At 48.1% G+C, this 22,368-nt stretch overlaps 1 long non-coding RNA gene across 1 annotated transcript in view; it reads right to left on the bottom strand.

Moving 5' to 3' along the window:
- Nucleotides 1-221: 221 nt before the first annotated feature.
- LOC141054136 (uncharacterized) overlaps nt 222-22,368 on the bottom strand; it is a 43,170-nt gene continuing 21,023 nt past the window's right edge. The window contains exons 2-4 of the long non-coding RNA XR_012221365.1: nt 929-1,134; nt 780-848; nt 222-327 (exon numbers count right to left, since the gene is read on the bottom strand). This is a non-coding gene — a long non-coding RNA (uncharacterized lncRNA). The remainder of the gene's footprint in view (nt 328-779; nt 849-928; nt 1,135-22,368) is intronic.

Below are 22,368 nucleotides of genomic sequence, written 5' to 3'. Positions count from 1 at the left end.
GTTATGTTTTTATTAGTTTAATTTTTTAAAAAAATTAAATTTTTTTAAAATTTATATTTGAATTTTTTGTGGGTTTTTTTTTATTTTTTAAGTTTTAGAAAAAAGCTGACACTACAGCGGATATGAACTTGAAATATATGTATATTTATATATGTCATATATCTTTTTTTTTTCAACTTAACAGTAAACTACTAAAAAAAAAAAAAAATTAACGGCTGCCACCCGGTTGTTGGGCCGCCACATACCTCCCCAGCATCTCTCCATGTTGGCGCACAACTTCCAACATCCGCCGGTTTGATGCCACCAGGTCCTCTAAGGTTGGGATTTCTGTTGAGGGAATGGTAAAAGTTTACCAGGCTAATTCTGTTGCAACATCTAAGTTAGGGTGTGTGCACACACTGCGGATTTTGCTGCGGATCCGCAGCGTTTCTTGCTCTGCGGGTCCGCAGCAGAATCTGCTGCATTGTATAGTACATTTTACTCTATGTAAAATGTAAACCGCAGTGCACATGCTGCGGAATTTTCCGTGCGGTTTTGCTGCGGTTTCAAATCCGCAGAAAGAAATGGCATGTCACTTCTTTTCTGCGGATTGCGCTGCGGTTTACCATCTCCTCCATTGTAGAGGTGATAAACCACAGCCTAATCCGCAGATAAACCGCAGGTCTTTTGACCTGAAATTTACCTGCGGATTTTACAAAATCTGCGGGGAGAAATCCGCGGCACCTAAAAACTACGTGTGCACATACCCTTAAGGTCCATATTAGTGGTTTAACACTTACAGTTTTGGGCCTCCTCTAGTTCCTCTGATGAGGCGCTGACAGCCCAACCTGATCCAGTGGCACCACCCGCTAGGGAAACACACAAAACTTTATATTACACCAACACCCTTTCCAACTTGTAGGGAGCTTATATTATGTGCTTCAATTACCGGAAGCGGAACCTGCACCAGTGTCATGGATTGAAGCTGGGGAGAACTCATCAGCTGGTGGAGATGACCCCAGATGTGAAGGCGGGGTGGCAGCAGGAGACGGGGTACCAACTGCAGATGGGTGTGCTTGGGGTAACTGTGGTGCAGCTGCAGATGGCTGTGCTGGAGGTGTGGAGGTGACTGTGGCGCTGCTGGAGATGGTGGTCCTAGGGATAGGAAAAAAAGAGGATTGAGCGGAATACTCCTTCAACTTGATTTGGGCTTTTGGGGCGGGCCTTTGGCTACTTTGAATAAAGCGTTCGCTAATGTTATATGCTATGCTGTGGAGCATGGCAAAATGCTTTTATGAATTAGTGGGGGCACAATGTGTAAAAAAAAAAAAAAAAAAAGAAAAGAAAAATTAAATGTAAAAAAGGGTAAAAAATAAAAATGTCAATGTCAACCCAAATCGCTTTTTGGCTTTTACAATCCTCTCCCCCGTTGGGAAAAAAAAATGTGCACGATATATATAAAAATACTTGGTACACAATGGTTAGCTGATTTTTAAATATATTTTAACAGTAAATGAGGAAAAAAAAGGTCTTTTTCTTTCCACCAGTATGGCCTGATAAGAGGAAAAAAAAAATAAAAATATGACAGTGACATAAAAATGATTCTAAAAATAAGAACCCAAAATGACATGAATGTCTGAATTACAATAAAATTGACAGCTCTTGTTTGGCACAGGTAGATAACCAACAAAACAGAACCTCTCCAGATCCGCTCAACAACACTCACCACGACGCCTTGCATAAACGCTGCAGACACAACCGCAAATGTGAATCCAGCCTAAACCATTCACCTTGGGCGAGGTCCAATCCACCTTGGCTAACAGTCCCACAGGAAAAGCCCCTGGCCCTGATGGTCTCCCCATTATATACTATAAGACTTTTTCTGAGAACCTTGAGCCCCATTTTCCCAAGATGTATAATGAAGTACAAGGCAACCCTTTCCCCTCCCTCAAACCTTAGAAGCTCACATTTCCCTTATACACAAGGAAGGCAAAGATCCAGAACATTGCAGCAATTATAGACCGATTTCCCTACTAAATGTGGATCTCAAAACTTATGCAAATGTGGCGCCCCCAGGAGTATGGCCGCCACAGTGGCTTTGCCTTCCTCCAGGGGGGGTAATGCCAGGCTTGGAAGCAGTGAAGGGTCTCTCTCGCAGTTAACCTATACATGCAACACAGTTCCACTCCAGGCCAGCAGGGGGGACTCTGAACCAGAATTGAGGGCAGGAGTGCTCTCTGAGGGCCAAGAGGAAGGAGTGGTCAGTTAGTGTGAGGAGGGCCACGTGTGTAGAGAAGCTGGAGGTTGAGCTGAGGAAAGAGAGCTCCCTCACAGCGAGAGCGCATGAACTGGAGCCTGGTCTCCACGGTTGTATGGATACTAATGGTCCTGCAACAGACACCAGAGGAGTAGGAGGCTGTAAATGCCCTAACCCCATCTAAGACTCGGAGGCACAACAGCACGGAGTGAGCCAAGAGAGTAATAGCGGCTACAGCTGTCTGCCATACAAGGAGTGCTAGTAGAAGGGAATTAGGAGGAGCTAAGAAGGAGACTGCACAGCCCATCTGCTGAGAGAGAATCCCTGAGCTGCTTCCAGGCTAGCCTGCTCCAGTACCATCTGTAATCAGGACCCTGAACTGCATTTATCAAGTAAAGGTACAGAAATTGCACCCCGCTGTGTCTTTGTCTGCTTCCTACCCTTTCAACACTGCTATATCCCCATGCCAACCACATCTACACTGCCCTGGGACTACAGCTTCACCTGTGGGGAGCTTTTACATCTTTGCTGCACCACACCATCAGTCCCAGCGGATCTGCAGCGTCGGCTTAACATCTCACTTGCCGAACACCACAGGTGGCGTCACGAACTATTCCATTAACTACATTCCACCATTCAAACTTCCCCTATTAATTGGGCGCCCAGGGCCACGAACCGGGTCACCGCTGCTGTGACACATCCCGCTGACACCGGCCCGGTACCGAGTACCCCACAGCCCTGGGAGGGCGACCCAAACTTGGCATCACGAACAGGATTACGGAGCCCGGTAACCCCGGGTCCTGTGTGCCATAGACTGTGTTTGTGTAAAAGACTGTGTTGGCGCCAATTGCCGCGCTGCTTGTCGCGCGCAGGAACCAAAAGAGGCGGGCCTTTGTGGGCGGAGCCTGCCGCAGAGCGCGAAGAAGTGGAGTGCCGCGTGGGAAGAGAGGACAGCGAGTGAGAAGGGGAGGAGCTGAAGCCTACAGTCCGGAGCATCGGGCCTGCAAAGCGGCCGCCGGTAAGCTCACTCAACCCCCGGCCCTAGCTAATGTTAACTAGGGGGGAAGAGAATGTCTGTGCCAAGCAGCAATGCAGCGGCGGACGCCGTCGCCAACCCCTCAGCGCCGCAAGGAGTAGCGCCCGCAGCAGCGGTCCCCATAATGCTGCTGTCTATGCCCTACCTTCCGGGAGTGGCCTGGCTACCGCAGTACTCGGGTGAGTCACATACCCTGAGTGAATTTAAAGAGAGACTGTGCAGTTTGTTTAAAGTATGCCCTCTGTTTGAAAGCCAGAAAGTGAGCATCCTTATTGGACAGCTAACGGGTGCAGCACAGAGAGAGGTGAAAGCCTGGCAGGACACTGACAAAGAGACTGTTAAAAAGATTCTATCCAAGCTGAGAAGCACCTTTAACACGCGCCCTGCAGCTGAAATCAAGATGTGGTTCTTTGGATGTAAGCAGAGAACGCAGGACAGTATCAGGGACTATGCTCTTAACCTGCAGGAGGCGCTGTGAGCAGTTAAGCAAGTTGACCCTGACAGTGTGAAGGAGGAAGATAAACTGTTAAAGGAGCAGTTCATTGAAGGACTCCTATCCAGCACCCACAGAGGACAGTTGTGCATCATAACCCTGCAAAATCTTGATCTGGACTTTGCTGATTTTAAGGACAGGGCTATTCGGGTCCTGCAGGAATCAACTGACAGCCGTCCGGCGCCCCCTAGGCGCCCAGCGATCACCTACCATAAGGAAGCCACATCTTTTCCTTCCATCCCTGTGGAGGCTGATGCACAGACTCTGCTCTGGACAAAGATCCAACTGAGGAGCTGCGTCTTCAGGTCCAGGAGTTGACCAGGGGTATGGCTGCACTTACTAAAACCATGCAGTCCCTGCAAGTGTCCTCCAAAGAAAAGATCCAGCTTGCTTCCAGTCCAGAGGATGTCCCGTGGCTCCGGAGGAGGAAAACCCCGCCACTCCGAGGAATATGACCAGGACGGACGTCCCATCTGTCGTCGCTGCTACAAGGCAGGTCATCTTGCAAGATTTTGTCCTTTAAACGAGCAACCCCTGGGGCAGAGGGCCAACCCCCAGGAGTAGATCTGCAAGGCCCAAGGAACTGGCGAGCCAAGTATGTGGGAGGGAGACCGGTCCTTCCTGTGGTGATTGACAGCATCCCCATGAATGCTTTGCTGGACACTGGCTCCCAGGTGACCACTATGCCCTATAGTCTCTACAAGCGGTATTGGGCTGACTCTGAACTCACCCGTGGCCCAACTGATGAACTAACAGTAGTTGCCAGTAATGGTCAGTCTTTACCACAAGTGGGATGTAAAGAAATTACTGTTAAAGTGGGGAGGGTGGAGTTAAAATCTCAAGGTCTGATACTGGTGGATATTGATCGACGAGAATGTAATCAGATGATGACTCTTGGTACAAATGTAATTGAAAATTGTCTTTCCGAGGTTATTGTCTTGTTGCAACAGGTGGCTGAGACTGCTGGTTCCAGTGAACGAGTCCTGCAGGAGATCAAGGCCCTGATGCAAAGACAACTGGTAGAACTCTCTGGCGGAGAAATTGGTAGTGTCAGTGTGAGTGATGCTTTCCCCATTGCAATACCCCCCAGATGTGAAATGTTGATTTGGTGTCGGCAGCCATAGGCCTCAGAGGGAAGGATTACCAGGCATTGGTAGAACCAGTATATTCTGATAGCAGGCCCACTGTCCTGACAGCCAGAGGGCTGGTTGATGTACGTAAAGGGAGAGTACCTGTACGCCTTTTGAATTGTGGGGAGGAGGAGGCCACAATACCTCAGTACGCCACAGTTGCTAAGCTGCTCACTGTTAATAAGAACTCTTTGCAGGCAGCAGAGCCCTTGATCTCATCCGATCAGGTGGAGGACAATGGCTCTGTGAAGCAGATGGAGGAGTGGTGTCAGCAACTGCAGGTGGGGACTGACTCTATACCTTCATACCAGAAAAATGTGGTTTACAGAGTGACACAAGAATATGAGCGGGTATTCAGTAAACACCCACTAGATTTTGGACAGGCAAAAGGGGTTCAGCATCATATCCCCACTGGAGATCATCTCCCCATTAAAGAAAGGTACCGGTCTATACAGGGCCGGACTTGAGACCAAAAAGCAGCCCTGGCACAAAAAAAATTCACCAGCCCACATACAATGAATGTCCTCACCCAAATCGTAGAACACTGGCAGGTTGTGCCAACTTTTGCTTTAGCTTACACACAAGTATCACACAGCTCACGCAACTAGCTCACACACACAGCTCACACGTATCACACACACTGTATCACAGCTCACACACACAAGTAGCTCACACAGCTCACGCTCACACACACGTATCACACAGCTCACACACACACATAACTCACACACACGTATCACACAGCTCACACACACAGTTCACACACAGCTCATGCTCACACACACAGCTCACATGTATCACACACGCATATATCACACAGTTCACACACAGCTCACGATCACACACACATGTATCACACAACTCATACACTCAAGTAGCTCACACAGCTCACGCTCACACATGCATGTATCACAGCTCTCACACACACACACACAAGAAGCTCACAAACGTATCTCACACAGCTCACACGTATCACACACGTATCACACAGCACACACACGCACGCATGTATCACACACAAGTAGCTCACATACACAGCGCACGCTCACACATGCATGCATCACACAGCTCACGCTCACACACACAGCTCACACATATCACACACGCATGTATCACACAGTTCACACACACAAGTAGCTCACACACAGCTCACGCACACAGGCATGTATCACCCACAGCTCACACACAGAAGTATCTCACACACACACACGTATTACACAGCTCACACACAAAAGTAGCTCACACTCACACACAGCTCATACACGTATATCACACATACACATATCACACAGCTCATATACACAGCTCACACTCACACGCAGCTCACACACACGCATACACACAGCCTCACACATACACACAGCCTCACACATACGCACAGCCACACACATACACACACACACAGACACACACAGCCACACACATACACACACAGCCTCACACACACGCATTCACAGACTCACACATACACACAGCCTCACACATACGCACAGCCACACACATACACACACACACACACACAGCAACGCACATACACACAGTCACAGCCACACATAGCCACACACATACACACACAGCCGCACATACACACAGCCCCACACATACACACAGCCACACACATACACACACAGCCTCACACACATGCATACACACAGCCACACACATACACACAGCCACACACACATGCATACACACAGCCTCACACATGCACACAGCCTCACACATACGCACAGCCACACACATACACACACAGACCCACACAGCCACGCACATACACAGTCACAGCCACACATAGCCACACACATACACACACAGCCACACACTGCCACACACACAACCACACACATACACACAGACACACACAGCCTCACACACAGCCTCACACACACATACACATAGCCACACACATACACACAGCCACACACATACACACACAGCTCACACATACGCATACACTCAACCTCACGCATACACACAGCCACACACATACACATAGCTTCACACATACACACAGCCTCACACATACACACAGCCACACACACACAGCCACACACATACACACAGCCACACACACACATACACACAGCCACACACACAGCCACACACACACAGCTTCACACACACATACACACAGCTCACACACACTCTCCTCTGTGGTGCAGGGGAGGCTGGTGTCCATGTGAGCTCTTCAGCTTCTCCTGCTCACAGAAGCTCTATCCCTGCACATCCCCCGGTCTCTCCTCTCTACCGGGATACTAGCAGATGGGAGCAGGGGGAGCTGTCACTTGCTGACAGGAGCTTATCTCTCCATGGGAGTAGCCACCTATGCTGACCTTATGCTGATTTCATCTTGATTGCTGCACTGGCTCTCCCTCCATCAGAGCGAGCTGCACAGGAGGACAACAGCCCCGGAGCTTTCATAGTGACACCCCTGGAGGAGAGCAGAGAGGCGTCCTGTGCGCGCCCAGGCGGCCCTTTCAAACTTCTGACCTGGGCCCTGTGTGAGCGCACTCTCCTGCTTGCCCAAACTGAAGAGGACCGTGGCCGCGCTCACACACTGAGGTGGGCCGCTGCGGCCCTTATCAGCGCGTGCACCAACAGAGCGCCAGCGCATACAAAGCCCAGTCAGAGGTTTTAAAGGGCTAGCGGCCCATTTTGTTGTTCAGAGCCGCCGGCCCACCGGGATTCTGCCCTGTTCGCCAGATTATCAATCCGGGCCTGGGCCTATACCCCCAACACAATACCAATGTTCAAAAGGTATGTTGAGAGAGATGAAGGAAGCAGGGGTCATCAGAGATAGTTGTAGCTCCTGGGCAGCTCCAATAGTTTTTGTAAAGAAAAAGGATGGTACCATGAGAATGTGTGTTGATTACAGGAAAATTAACAGCATTACACATAAAGATGCCTACCCATTACCCAGAATTGAAGAGTCATTAGCTGCACTTAAAACTGCTAAATACTTTTCCACCTTAGATCTCACTAGTGGGTATTGGCAGGTTCCCGTGGCAGAGGCAGACAAGGAGAAAACCGCATTTACCACCCCAATGAGTCTCTGTGAGTTCAACTATATGCAATTTGGGCTCTGCACTGCCCCAGGAACATTTCAACGGCTGATGGAGTGCTGCCTGGGACACATGAATTTTGAGAGACAGTCCTGTTGTACCTTGATGATGTCATTGTTTTCTCCAAGACTTATGAAGACCATCTGGAGCACCTGGCTGAGGTGTTTGAAGCCTTGTCCAATTTTGGCCTAAAGGTGAAGCCTTCCAAATGCCACCTCCTGAAGCCCAAGGTACAGTACCTCGGTCATGTAGTGAGTGCAGAAGGTGTGGCTCCAGATCCTGACAAAGTCACAGTCATCCGGGACTGGCCGAAGCCCAGCAACCTCCATGAAGTATGCCAATTTCTCGGGTTGGTAGGCTACTACTGAAAGTTCATCAAAGGCTTCACTGAAATAGCCACTCCTATGTAAAATCTTCTGGTGGGGCAGTCCAAGAAAGCCAAACAGAAGAATTCCACGTTTGATTGGACTGAGGAGTTGGAGAGGTCCTTCACTCCGTCTGAAGATGGCTCTCACAGGAGATGAAGTTCTGGCCTACCCAGATTATGACAAACCATTTGTGTTGTATACGGATGCCAGCAACGTGGGACTGGGAGCAATACTGTCGCAGGTACAGAATGGCAAAGAAAGAGTGATCTCCTACACCAGCAGGAAGCTTCGTCCTACTGAAAGGAACCCAGACAACTATAGTTCCTTCAAGCTGGAGTTCCTCGCCATAGTCTGGGCTGTGACTGAAAGATTCAAGCATTACCTAGCTTCAGCCAAGTTTACCATTTTCACGGACAACAACCCGTTGTCTCACTTGGACACTGGAAAACTAGGTGCACTGGAGCAGCGATGGATGGCTCGACTGTCTAACTATGAGTTTACCATCAAGTACCAAGCTGGGCACAAGAATGTCAATGCTGATTCGCTCTCCAGAATGCCTAATCTGCCAGATGCAGGAGAAGCCCCTGAGGCTCTTGAAGAAATAGAGTTGCCTCCCTTCCACCGGCCACTTGCGGCCCAGCATGCTCAAGGAGTGAGAAACAGACGGTCTGGCTTGAAAGAGGTCACCCTAAATCCATTGCCCCATCATGACTGGGCAGAAACTCAGGATAATGACCCCACAGTCCGCCTGGTGAATGAGCTACTGTCACAAGCTGACTTATGCCCAGAGTCGAATGCTCCTGAGGAAACCAAGCAGTTGTGGAAGGAGAGAGGCCGGCTGTTCATTTATGAAGGAAAGCTGTGTCAGAGAAGTATCAATGCCCGCACTCATGAGCTGGTTTGGCAGGTGATAATCTCAAAGAGAGGCATCAATGGTCTTGGAAGCATACCACAATGGAGCTGGACACTTCGGATGGAAGAAGTTGGAAGTATTGCTCCGGGAGAGATTCTACTGGACTGGCATGAGGAAAGTCATTGAGAGGTGGTGCCGGGAGTGTGAACAATGTAACCTGCGCAGAAAGGATCGAAACAGCCAGAGAGCTCCTCTACAGTCAATCATCACCAAACAGCCACTTGAGTTGGTAGCCCTGGACCATGTGAAGCTGGTTCCAAGCCGGTCAGGCTACATCTATGCTCTTACCATTGTGGACCACTATTCAAGATTCCTGGTAGTTGTGCCTGTCAAAGATCAAACAGCCAGGACAGCAGCCAGAGCTTTCAAACAGCACTTTTGTAGATCACATGGATATCCTGAGCAAGTGCTTACAGATCAAGGTCCCGCCTTCGAGGCAGAAGTGTTCCAGGAATTCTGTAACTTGTATGGTTGTAAGAAGATCCAGACAACAACGTATCACCCACATACCAATGGCATGTGTGAGAAGATGAACCAGGTAGTGATTGACCTACTGAAGACCTTGCCTTGGGAGGAGAGGAATCTGTGGCCAGAAAAGTTGCCAGATCTGGTAGACCTCTACAACCACATTCCTGTGAATTCCACCAACTGTACTCCAGCCTACCTAATGAGAGCAAGGCCTGGGAAACTGCCTATTGATTTGGACATGGGAGTCCTGACACCTGAAGTAACATCACCAGATGCTGACTGGGATACAGAGAGGCAGCAACAGTACAGAAGAGTACAAGAATGTGTGGAAAAGAGTTTAGCTCAGGCAAGGCAAAAGCAAGAAAGGAACTACAATCAGCGTGCACCTGCAGTTCCCTTGTCACCAGGAGAACAAGTCCTCAAGAGGAAAAGAAGACTGCATAAATTGGATGACCAATGGGAAGCTGAACCCTATACCATTCTACCCTCAAACTTTGACAATACCAAGGTGTGTGCCTTATTAGTAAAGATGGAGGAGAAACATCAACAGCAATATCAAGAGATCATTTGAAATTATGCCCTGATCAGCTAAAAGAAAGAATGGAAGAACAAGATAACATCCAACCCACAGAAGAAGAAAAGGTCAGCACCATACTTGGAGAATTCCCTGCAAATTGGACTAAAGTAAATGATGCAATAGTGGTGCCAGTGTTGCCCTTTCCCGAGCTGATAGCACAGGAAGAAGTGACTCAAGAAAATCCCAAAGATCAGGAAAATCAGGCAGCAGATGCCACACCAGCAGTGGAGCCAGAGAACCCTCGCCCTGCCAGTGGTGAACCTGCTATGCCCCTGGTGAGTCTAAGAGTTCACAGATAGTCTAGTATCCCTGTGCCATGCAGAACCACCAGTAGTGTATCCAGTACATTACACACTACACCAGTATTACGCAGGTCTACGCGTATTACAGAAGGTATACCACCCATCAGATATCGTGTATAGCTAAGTTTATGTGAATGTTGAAATTGTGTATATATGTAACTATTCTCAAGTTTTGTGCCTACAGATAACTGTAAGAAGCCTTTTTGAAGTTCTTGTTTCATGTTTTGATGGACATTGTAACACAGGACTTGTGTGGTCACCAATTTGTATATAGTTCACCATTTGCCCGGGAATGGACCATGGACATTGATGCTTGGATTTGTCATCGTAGGACTGGGTTTTTTTTGGAGCTTTTGGTTTTTGTACATTTTTCATTTTTCAAAATCTTGTACAATTATATTTGTTATATGTTTTTCATCAGCCCAGGAGTGCTGACTTGCACTAGGGGGGAATGTGGAACCCCCAGGAGTATGGCCGCCACAGTGGCTTTGCCTTCCTCCAGGGAGGGCAATGCCAGGCTTGGAAGCAGTGAAGGGTCTCTCTCACAGTTAACCTATACATGCAACACAGTTCCACTCCAGGCCAGCAAGGGGGACTCTGAACAGGAATTGAGGGCAGGAGTGCTCTCTTGTGCCCTGCGGGTGATTTCTCTGTGGACTTCTAGGACGCCAGTCTGATTCCTGCTCCTCTAAAGCTAAGTTTTCTGCTTTGCCTGTTAGCATTTGTGTTTTGTTTTTGTTTTCCTTGCTTTTCTGGATTCTGCCATTGCGGAAACTTTCCGCCTACCTTGCTCATTCGCATGCTGTTGAACCAAAGATCCCTACACCTGATGTATTTTTTGGGGATCGATCTAAATTTTTGAGTTTCAAAAATAATTGTAAATTATTTTTTGCCTTGAAGCCTAACTCGTCAGGGAGCTCCGCGCAGCAGGTTAAAATTGTCATCTCTTTGCTGCGTGGCGATCCCCAGGATTGGGCGTTTTCTTTGAAACCAGATGATCCTATTCTGACTAATGTGAACGCATTCTTTCAAGCTTTGGGGTTGTTGTATGACGAACCTAATGCTATTGATCAGGCTGAAAAGGCCCTGTTGGCATTGAACCAGGGTCGAGATTCTGCAGAGTTGTACTGTCAAAAGTTCCGAAAGTGGGCGGTCCTTACTACCTGGAATGATAATGCCTTGGCTGCTCTCTTTCGGAAGGGTTTGTCAGAAGCCGTAAAAGATACTATGGTGGGATTTCCTGTTCCCTCTGGTTTGGACGATTCTATGTCATTAGCCATTCAGGTTGATCGGCGTTTACATGAACGCAGGATTGCACGAGAGGTGTTGCCACCGGTTGAACAGACGTCTGAACCTATGCAATGTGATAGAGTTTTGTCTAAGGCGCAACGTCAGGAGTTCAGAAGGCGTAATAAGCTGTGTTTTTTCTGTGGAGATGCCTCGCATATTATTTCTGTTTGTCCTAAACGAGAGAAACGCTTTGCACACATGTTTTCTGTTGGTGGTGTTCAACCTAAGTTTCTTCTGGCAATTACTCTGATCTGCTCCCTGTCCACATTTTCCGCCAAGGCTTTTGTGGATTCGGGAGCAGCGCTAAACCTAATGGACTTGGATTTTGCTAAACGTTGTGGATTTCCGATGACACCTCTGTAGACGCCTATCCCTTTGAGGGGGATTGATGCTACTCCTTTGGCTAAAAATAAACCTCAGTTTTGGACCCAGGTGGTCATGCGGGTCGCCCCAGACCATCAAGAAAATTGCAGATTTTTGGTGTTGCATGGTCTGCATGATGCCGTTGTTCTGGGGTTTCCCTGGTTTCAAATTCATAATCCAGTTTTGGATTGGAAATCTGTGTCTGTGGTGAGTTGGGGTTGTCGGTGTGCCTTTAGTGAGGCTCCGGTTTTTTCCACCTCTCCTCAGTCGCATGATGTTCCTGACTATTTGGCGGACTTTTATGATGTATTTAGTGAGAATGAGTCTGCGTCCTTGCCTCCTCTTAGGAGTTATGACTGTGCAATTGAACTAAGCCCGGGGTGGAAATTTCCCATGGGTCGGCTCTTCAATTTATCTGTACCCGAGCACGAGGCTATGCGGTCCTATATTAAGGAGGCTTTGGAGAAGGGTCATATTAGACCATCCTCTTCACCCTTAGGTGCCGGGTTTTTTTTTGTGGCCAAAAAGGATGGTTCTTTAAGGCCTTGTATTGATTATCGTGCCCTCAATAAAATTACTATTAAATATCAGTATCGGTTACCCCTGAATTCGGATCTATTCTCTAGAGTTAGAGGTGCTTGCTGGTTTACCAAGCTTGACCTCAGGGGGGCGTATAATCTTATCCGCATTAAGCAGGGGGATGAATGGAAGACGGCGTTTAATACTCCGGAGGGACATTTTGAGTACCTGGTGATGCCTTTTGGGCTCACTAATGCCCCTTCTGTCTTCCAGTGCTTCATGAACGATATTTTCCGAGACTTTGTCGATAAATTTTTGATTATCTATCTGGATGATATTTTGATCTTCTCCAAGGATTGGGATTCTCATGTGGAACAAATTCGGACTGTGTTCCGGATCTTGAGGGAGAATTCCCTGTATGTCAAAGGATCGAAATGCCTTTTTGGAGTACAGAGGATTTCATTTTTGGGATTTATTTTGTCTCCGTCAACTATTGAAATGGACCCGGCCAAGGTACAGGCCATTTATGATTGGGTTCAGCCCACTTCTTTGAAGGCCCTCCAGAAGTTTTTGGGTTTTGCTAATTTTTATCGGAAATTTATAGCAAAATTTTCTAGTATTGCCAAGCCATTGACTGATCTGACTAAGAAGGGTGCTGATGTGTTGAATTGGTCTTCGGAGGCTGTTGCTTCCTTTCAGGAGCTGAAGCGAAGATTTACCTCCGCCCCGGTTTTGCGGCAACCTGATGTCTCACTCCCGTTCCAGGTAGAGGTGGATGCTTCTGAGATTGGTGCAGGAGCTGTTTTGTCCCAAAAGGATCCTGTAACATCTAAAATGAATTCCTGTGCTTTCTTTTCCCGAAAGTTCTCTCCATCTGAATGTAACTATGATGTGGGGAATCGGGAACTGTTGGCCATGAAATGGGCATTTGAGGAGGGAAGACATTGGTTGGAGGGAGCTAAACATCAAGTTGTGGTCCTCACTGACCACAAGAATTTGATTTACCTAGAGTCGGCTAAACGCTTGAACCCTAGACAGGCTAGGTGGGCCTTGTTTTTTACACGTTTTGATTTAGTGGTCTCTTTTCTTCCTGGAACTAAGAATGTCAAGGCAGACGCCCTCTCTAGGAGTTTCTTTGCTGATTCTCCTGTGGTGACCAAGCCTGCTACCATCTCAGGCGAAGGGGTAGTTCTTTCTGCCATCTCGCCCGATTTGAGACTTGCTCTGCAAGAGTTCCAGGAGGACAAACCTGAGCGTTGTCCCAGTGGAAAGTTGTATGTTCCTGACCAGTGGAAGAAGAGAGTGATGTCTGAAGTTCATTGCTCTGCATTGGCTGGTCATCCAGGTATTTTTAGTACTAGAGATCTGGTGAGTCGCTCTTTTTGGTGGCCCACCTTGTCTCATGATGTCAGGAATTTTGTGCAGTCCTGTGGGACTTGCTCCCGGTCTAAATCTTGTTCTCGCTCTAGTGGGTTGTTGATGCCTTTGCCGGTCCCCAGGAGGCCATGGACCCATATTTCAATGGATTTCATCTCTGATATGCCGGTCTCTCAAAGAATGACTGTTATTTGGGTGATTTGTGATAGGTTCTCTAAGATGGTTCATCGTGTACCACTCCCTAAGTTGCCATCTTCCTCTGAGTTGGTGCCCCTGTTTTTGCAACAGGTGGTTCGCTTACACAGGATTCCTGAGAACATTGTATCTGACAGAGGAGTTCAGTTTGTGTCTAGATTTTGGAGGACCTTCTGTTCCAAGCTGGGAATTCAGTTGTCCTTCTCCTCTGCTTTTCACCCTCAGACCAATGGGCAGACAGAGAGAACAAACCAGACCTTGGAGTCGTATTTGAGATGCTTTATTTCCGCTGATCAGGATGATTGGGTTTTATTTTTGCCCTTGGCCGAATTTGCTTTAAATAATAGAGCTAGTTCTGCCACTTTGATGTCACCTTTTTTTTGTAACTTTGGGTTTCATCCTCGATTTTCTTCAGGGCAGGTGGAGCCTTCTGCCAGCCCAGGTGTTGACACTGTGGTGGAGAGAATGCACCAGATCTGGGACCAAGTGGTGGATAAGTTATCTCTCTCCCAGGAAAAGGCCCAGCGGTTTTCCAATCGACATAGGACCATTGGTCCCCAGTTTAAGATTGGTGATATGGTGTGGTTATCATCAAAAAATATTGTTATGAAGGTGGCTTCTCCTAAGTTTAAGCCTAGATTTATTGGACCTTACAAGATTTTGGAGATTATTAATGCGGTCTCTTTTCGCTTGGCTCTTCCTGTCACATTTAAAATCCATAATGTGTTCCATAAGTCCTTGTTGAAGAGGTTTGTTGAACCAGTTGTTCCTGGGGTGGCACTTCCAGACCCTGTATTGGTTGAAGGTAACATGGAATATGAGGTAGAGAAAATACTGGATTCTCGTCTGGCTAGACGGAGACTCCAGTATTTGGTTAAGTGGAAGGGTTATGGTCAGAAGGATAATTCCTGGGTCTCTGCCTCTGATATTCATGCCAAAAGATTGGTGCGTGCCTTTCATCGGGCTCACCCTGATCGCCCTGGTGGCGTGGTTGAGGGTTCGGTGACCCCTCCTCAAGGGGGAGGTACTGTTGTGAGTTCATTTTCCCCTTCGTCACTGAGGTCTGGTGAACTCCCTATTCTGGTAAAGGAAGGTAATGAGCCTGATTATCAGGCACCTGAGCCTAATGAGGATGACTGGCTGAGTGGAGTCACGGACTGGATATAAGGCTGCCGACGCCCTTCTGCCCTGCGGGTGATTTCTCTGTGGACTTCTAGGACACCAGTCTGATTCCTGCTCCTCTAAAGCTAAGTTTTCTGCTTTGCCTGTTAGCATTTGTGTTTTGTTTTCGTTTTCCTTGCTTTTCTGGATTCTGCCATTCCCTGCTGGGGTGAGCTGAATCTCCTTTTGCCGGTTGCTCTGTCTTCAGAATATTCCTGAGTACTGACATAGCTTTTTTGAAGCCTAGCGTCTTCAGGGCCTTTTTCACTGTCAGTTTGTTGGCTCTTAATTTCATAGGGTTTTTCACAGATTGCAGACAGCAGCCTTCCTGTCCTTTCCTATCTAGTTAGCTTGGGCCCCGTCTTTGCTCAGTCTATCTTTCTTTCTGTGTTAGTGTTTTCATCTTGCTTCACCGTCATTATATGTTGGGGGCTGCCTATTGCTTTGGGGTCTGCTCTGGGGCAGTTTAGATTACCCCTTTCTTTCTTTAGGCCTATTTAATTCTCCGGCTGTGACCGAGGGGTCTAGGGCATCGTAGGAACCCCCCACGGCTACTGTTAGTTGTTATGGATAGGATCAGGGGTATGCAATCCGATAGCTGCCAACCTCTCTGGTTTTCTGGACTTAGCTAGCATTTCTGTTTTTGCCTCCTACGGTGACTCAATCATAACAAGGAGGCTGTAAATGCCGTACCCCATCTAAGACTCGGAGGCACAACAGCACGGAGTGAGCCAAGAGAGGAATAGCGGCTACAGCTGTCTGCCATACGAGGAGTGCTAGTAGAAGAGAATTAGGAGGAACTTCAGTGTAACTCAGTACTAGGAGTACTTCACTCAAATAGGCGCTAAGAAGGAGACTGCACAGCCCCTCTGCTGAGAGAGAATCCCTGAGGTGCTTCCAGGCTAGCCTGCTCCAGTACCATCTGTAATCAGGACCCTGGACTGCATTTATCAAGTAAAGGTACAGAAATTGCACCCTGCTGTGTCTTTGTCTGCTTCCTACCCTTCCGGCACTACTACATTCCCGTGCCAACCACATCTACACTGCCCTGGGACTACAGCTTCACCTGTGGGGAGCTTTTACATCTTTGCTGCACCACACCATCAGTCCCAGTGGATCTGCATGCAGCGTCGGCTTAGCATCTCACTTGCTGAACACCACAGGTGGCGTCACGAACTATTCCATTAACTACATTCCACCATTCAAACTTCCCCTATTAATTGGGCACCCAGGGCCAAGGACCGGGTCACCACTGCTGCTGACACCGTCCCGGTACCAAGTACCCCACAGCCCTGGGAGGGCGACCCACAGGCATGCATGTGTAGGTACGTGTGCCGACCGGGGGGTGGCCCCTTTCGACTGCGGAACAGACGGGAGGCAGATGCAGAAATCCGTTCAATCAGGTCCAAACTTTATTGGGTGTCCTCTTGACATCCACAGCAGACACAATATCTTCTGCTCCCTGACCTGGGTACCTGTCACCTTCCTTCAGCTTCTGTCCGAAAAGACCCCTGTGTTCCTTCACTGCGGCTGGCGTTAGGCCCACGGCCAAAGCGCTTCCCCCGTCCGAGTCTGCCTGCTGCAACACCTACTCACTCTGCGGTGTCCAGCCATTCTGTACCCAAGACTTCTGTTAGTCGCTGCCGTCCCGTCCTACAGCTCTCCTCTCAAGGCCACCCCTTCTCCTAGTCACCGTCTCTCTTCTGTCTTTCCTGAGCTTCCTCTGTCCTCTCCTGAGCTCTTCCAGCTTCTCTCTTCCTTCGTGGTGTGTCTCTCTGCCCTGCACCTGGGACTCTCCTTTCTTATATCTCCTCTTTCTGGAAATCCCCTTCTCAGTCCCGTAACTCTACTCACCATGACTATGCGGTTTCCTAGCTTTAAGCTGCTGTTAAGCCCTTTTCTCACTGCTCTCTGTCTCCATCTTGTGGCCAAAACCCAGTACTACGTCGTCCTGCACTAAATCCCAGCTGTTAACCATATACATACAATAAAGCATAGTGCACATCATCCTTTACATGTTCTCTCCATCTAAGACAGGTCCATAGGTCAGTCCAACCCCTACACTTGCAAAACGCATTGCGGAATATTTGCCAAGCTTGATTTCACCAGACCGGTTTCATTATGAGTAGAGAGGGTAAGGAAAATGCCTGGTGAGTCCTTCTTCTGATGCAATACTCTAACTTTCACAAACTCCCATTGGTGCTCCTGGGCACCGATGCAGACAAAGCATTTGACAGAGTGAATTGGATCTCTGTACAAGAAACTCTTAACTGTTATAATTTTCCCCCTCTACTGACAGCAGCCATTCTTCAGATGTACTCTCAAGCATCGCCCAAAATTAAACTGAATAACTCCCTCACCAAACCATTTGCTATACACAATGGAACAAGGCAGGGCTGCCCCCTTTCACCATTATCTCTATATATAAAACTGAATGTATGTATGTATGTATGTATGTATGTGTGTGTATCACCAACCAATCACGAAGCATCTTTCATTTCACCAGAACTGTTCAAAAGAAGCTGAGCTGTGATTGGTTGCTATGAGCAAGTTTTCCCACTTGTCACCACCTCAGCAGACACTGACATGGTGGTAGAAATCTAGCATCCCCGGGAACATAAGCTCCCAGCCATTGTCTGCCCCCCAGAAAGGAGCACAGAGCACATGACAGAAATGAATCCCCCCTCCCGTGCCCATATACACAGGCACATCTTTCCTCTTAAAGGGATCTCCGGTGTGGAAGTCAGGGCAAAGCCATCCAGCGCTTTGGTTTTGACCCCAGGCCTCTCTTAAAGGGATCCCCGGTATGGAAGTTAGGACTGTTCCACTCAGCTCTGTGGTTCTGACCCCAGGGTCTCTTAAAGGGATCATTGGTATGTAAGTTAGGGCAAATCCACTCAGCATTTTGGTACTGATCCCAAGCCTTTCTTAAAGGGATCTCCTCTATGGAAGGCAGGGCAAATCCATCCAGTGCTTTGGTTCTGACCCCATGCCTCTCTTAAAGGGATCCCCGGTATGGAAGTCAGGGCAATTGCCTTCAAATGCTCTGGTACTGACCCCAGGGTCTCTTAAAGGGATCTCCTGTACAGAAGTTAGGGCAAATCCCTCAGCGCTCTGATTCTGACCCCAGGGTTCTATTAAAGGGATCATTGGTATGCAAGTCAGGACAAAATCCATCCAGCGCTCTGGTTCTGATCTCAGGCTTTCTTAAAGGGATCCCCGGTATGGAAGTTAGGGCAAATCCACTCAGTGCTCTGGTTCTGAGCCAAGGCCCCTCTTAAAGGGATCCTCATTATGGAAGTGAGGGCAAATCCACTCTGCACTTCAATACTGACCCCATGCCTCTCTTAAAGGGATCCCCGGTATGGAAGTCAGGGCAATTGTCTTCAAATGCTCTGGTACTGACCCCAGGCTCTCTTAAAGGGATCTCCTGTACAGAAGTTAGGGCAAATCCCTCAGCGCTCTGATTCTGACCCCAGGGTTCTATTAAAGGGATCATTGGTATGCAAGTCAGGAAAAAATCCATCCAGCGCTCTGGTTCTGATCTCAGGCTTTCTTAAAGGGATCCCCGGTATGGAAGTTAGGGTAAATCCACTCAACACTATGGTTCTGACCCAAGGCCCCTCTTAAAGGGATCCCCGGTATGGGAGTGAGGGCAAATCCACTCTGCACTTTGGTACTGACCCCAGGCTCTCTTAAAGGGATCTCCTGTACAGAAGTTAGGGTAAATCCATCAGTGCTCTGATTCTGACACCAGGGTTCTATTAAAGGGATCATTGGTATGCAAGTCAATGCAAATCCACTTAGCGCTCTGGTTCTGATCCCAGGCTTTGTAAAAAAGGGATCTACGGTATGGAAGTTAGCGTAAATCCCTCAGCGTTCTGATTCTCACCCCAGGATTCTATAAAAGGGATCATTGGAATGGAAGTCAGGGCAAATTCACTCAGCGCTCTGGTTCTGATGCCAGGCCTCTCTTAATGGGATCCCCGGTATGGAAGTTAGGACCGTTCCACTCAGCGCTATGGTTCTGACCCGAGGCTGACGGGATGATGCGGGATATTAGGGGTAGTAGTCCGGTGGCTCTGGATGATGGGATGATGTGCAATATTAGGGGTAGTAGTCCGGTGGTTCTGGCTGATTGGATGATGTGGGATATTAGGGGTTGTAGTCTGGTGGCTCTGACGGTATGATGTGGGATATTAGGGGTAGTAGTCCAGCGCTTGAGACGGGATGATGTGGGATATTAGTGGTAGTTGTCCGGTGGCTCTGGCTGACGGGATGATGTGGGATATTAGTGGTAGTTGTCTGGTGGCTCTGGCTGATGGGATGATGTGGGATATTAAGGGTAGTAGTCCGGTGGCTCTGGCTGACGGGATGATGTGGGATATTAGTGGTAGTTGTCTGGTGGCTCTGGCTGATGGGATGATGTGGGATATTAAGGGTAGTAGTCCTGTGGCTATGGGTGATGGGACGATGTGGGATATTAGGCATAGTAGTCCAGTAGCTCTGGCTGACGGGATGATGTGGGATATTATAGTGAATGTGGCTATGCAGAGTGGGCGGGGCTATACACTCAGCTTTATATATATATATAGATATAATCATTATAATTTGTTATAACCAACCGTAGTTAGTTACTATGCCTAGGCAGCTCTTCAGCTAGCTTTAACCCCTTCCTGACATCCGACGTACTATCCCATCCACGGTACCCGGGCCCGTATGACCGTGGACGGGATAGTACGTCTACCGCGATCAGCGGCGCCCACGTGGTGAGCGCCGCTGATCACGGCCGGGTGTCAGCTGATTATCACAGCTGACACCCGGCACAATGTGTCAGGGGCGGTCACGGACCACCCCCGACACTTTAACCCCTTGCACACCACGATCAAACACGATCGCGGTGTACCGGGGGTTAAAGGGAAGCATCGGCAGGGAGGGGGCTCCCTCCGTGCTTCCCTGAGCCCCCCACGGCAGCGCAATGTGCAGCGCTGCTGCGGGGGGCTCCTTTCCTCCAGGCCCCCGAATCCTAGATGGCGACGGGGGCCTTCGGGGGCCTGAGGAAGCTGGCTTCCTCAGTGCCTGCAAAGCGCAGGCATGAGGAAGCCTTCTGCAGTGCCTGTGATCACAAGGGCTTCACAGAAGTTTATAATGCCAGGGCATGAAAATAAAAAAATCGTATTTTTTCCACAAACATGATCAATTAGTCCCCAATTTTATTATTTTCCCAAGGGTAACAGGAGAAATTGAACCCCAAAAGTTGTTGTCCAATTTGTCCTGAGTACGCTGACACCCCATATGTGGGATAAAACTATTGTATGGACACACGTCAGGGCTCGGAAGGGAAGTAGTGACGTTTTGGAATGCAGACTTTGATGGAATGGTCTGCGGGTGTCATGTTGCCTTTGGAGAGCCCCTAATGTACTTAAACAGTGGAAACCCCCACAAGTGACCCCATTTTGGAAACGAGACCCCCTAAGGAACTTATCTAGATGTGTGGTGAGCGCTTTGAACCCCCAAGGGCTTCACAGAAGTTTATAATGCCCGGGCATGAAAATAAAAAAATCGTATTTTTTTCCACAAACATGATCAATTAGTCCCCAATTTTTTCATTTTCCCAAGGGTAACAGGAGAAATTGGACCCCCAAAAGTTGTTGTCCAATTTGTCCTGAGTACACTGACACCCCATATGTGGGAGAAAACTACTGTATGGACACACGTCGGGGCTCGGAAGGGAAGCAGTGACGTTTTGGAATGCAGACTTTGATGGAATGGTCTGCGGGTGTCATGTGCGTTTGGAGAGCCCCTGATGTACCTAAACTATTGAAACTCCCCACAAGTGACCCCATTTTGGACACTAGACCCCCCACGGAACTTATCTAGATGTGTGGTGAGCACTTTGAACCCCCAAGTGCTTCACAGAAGTTTATAACACTCGGACGTGAAAATAAAAAAATCATTTTTTTCCACAAAAATGATATTTTTGCCCCCAATTTTTTATTTTCCTAAGGGTAACAGGAGAAATTGGACCCCAAAAATTGTTTTGCAATTTGTCCTGAGTAGGCTGATACCCTACACGTGGGGGTAAAACACTGTTTGGGCGCATAGCAGAGCTTGGAAGGGAAGGAGCACCATTTGACTTTTTCAACTCAGAATTGGCTGGAATTGAGATCAGACGCCATGTTGCATTTGGAGAGCCCCTGATGTGCCCAAACAGTGGAAACCCCCAATTCTAACTCCAACCCGAACCCCAACACGCCCCTAACCCTAACCCTAGTCCTAACCCTAGCCCTAACCCTAGCTCTAGCCCTAACCCTAACCCTACCCTAACCCTAACCCTAGCCCTAACCCTAGCCCAACACACCCCTAGCCCTAACCCTAACCCTAACCCTAATGGAAAAATGGAAATAAATACATTTTTTTATTTTATTATTTTTCCCTAACTAAGGGGGTGATAACGGGGGGTTTGATTTACTATTTATGGCGGTTTTTATGTTTGGCAGCTGTCGCACGCTAAAAGACGCTTTTTATTGTAAAAATAGTTTTTGCATCACCACATATTGAGAGCTATAATTTTTCCGTATTTTGACCCACCGAGTCATGTGAGGTCTTATTTTTTGCGGGACGAGTTGATGTTTTTATTGGTACCATTTTCGGGCACGTGGAATTTTTTGATCGCTTTTTATTCCGATTTTTGGGACGCAGAATGAACAAAAACCAGCGTTTCATGAATTTCTTTTGGGGGGGGTGCGTTTACACCGTTCCGCGTGCGGTAAAATTGATAAAGAGGTTTTATTCTTCACGTCAGTACGGTTACAGCGATACCTCATTTAGGTTTTTTTTATGTTTTTGTCGGTTTTATGCAATGAAAACTATTTTAT

The sequence above is a fragment of the Dendrobates tinctorius genome, unplaced genomic scaffold, assembly GCF_039654945.1.
Source record: "Dendrobates tinctorius isolate UK_male_01 unplaced genomic scaffold, ASM3965494v1 ptg000175l, whole genome shotgun sequence".
NCBI classification, from domain to species: Eukaryota; Metazoa; Chordata; class Amphibia; order Anura; family Dendrobatidae; genus Dendrobates; species Dendrobates tinctorius.
Note: the sequence above shows the minus strand (reverse complement) of the source record. Positions and strands in the feature narration are given on the sequence as shown.